We start from the raw sequence: 380 nt of genomic DNA, 5'->3' as shown, positions 1-380 counted from the left end.
GAGTGTGTGGATGGGTGGGGAGATGGGTGGATGGATGGATGGACGGACAGACAAAGTGGGTGGATGGAGAGCGGGGAGAGCGGGAGGGATGGATGGGTGGACAGACGGACTGGCGAAGGGGTGTCTCTGGGGACAGAAGAACACGGGGTACATGCAGGGACGGATGAATCCACCTGAGGACACGCACACTGGGCTACTCAGACAGCCCCCCAGTATCCCAGCAACCCCTCCTGCCTCCCCCTCTCCCGCCCCCGCGCCCCTGTATCAGGGCGGCTGATACGGGCAGAAGGCAGCGCTGAGAGCTGCCAGGGCCCGGATATCACCCCCGTGGCGCCGCCCCGCCCATGCCAGGAGCTGGCTGAGTCCTGACAACCCTTTGC

Source organism: Alligator sinensis, unplaced genomic scaffold, assembly GCF_000455745.1.
Source record: "Alligator sinensis unplaced genomic scaffold, ASM45574v1 scaffold1511_1, whole genome shotgun sequence".
Classification (NCBI taxonomy): domain Eukaryota; kingdom Metazoa; phylum Chordata; order Crocodylia; family Alligatoridae; genus Alligator; species Alligator sinensis.
Note: the sequence above shows the minus strand (reverse complement) of the source record.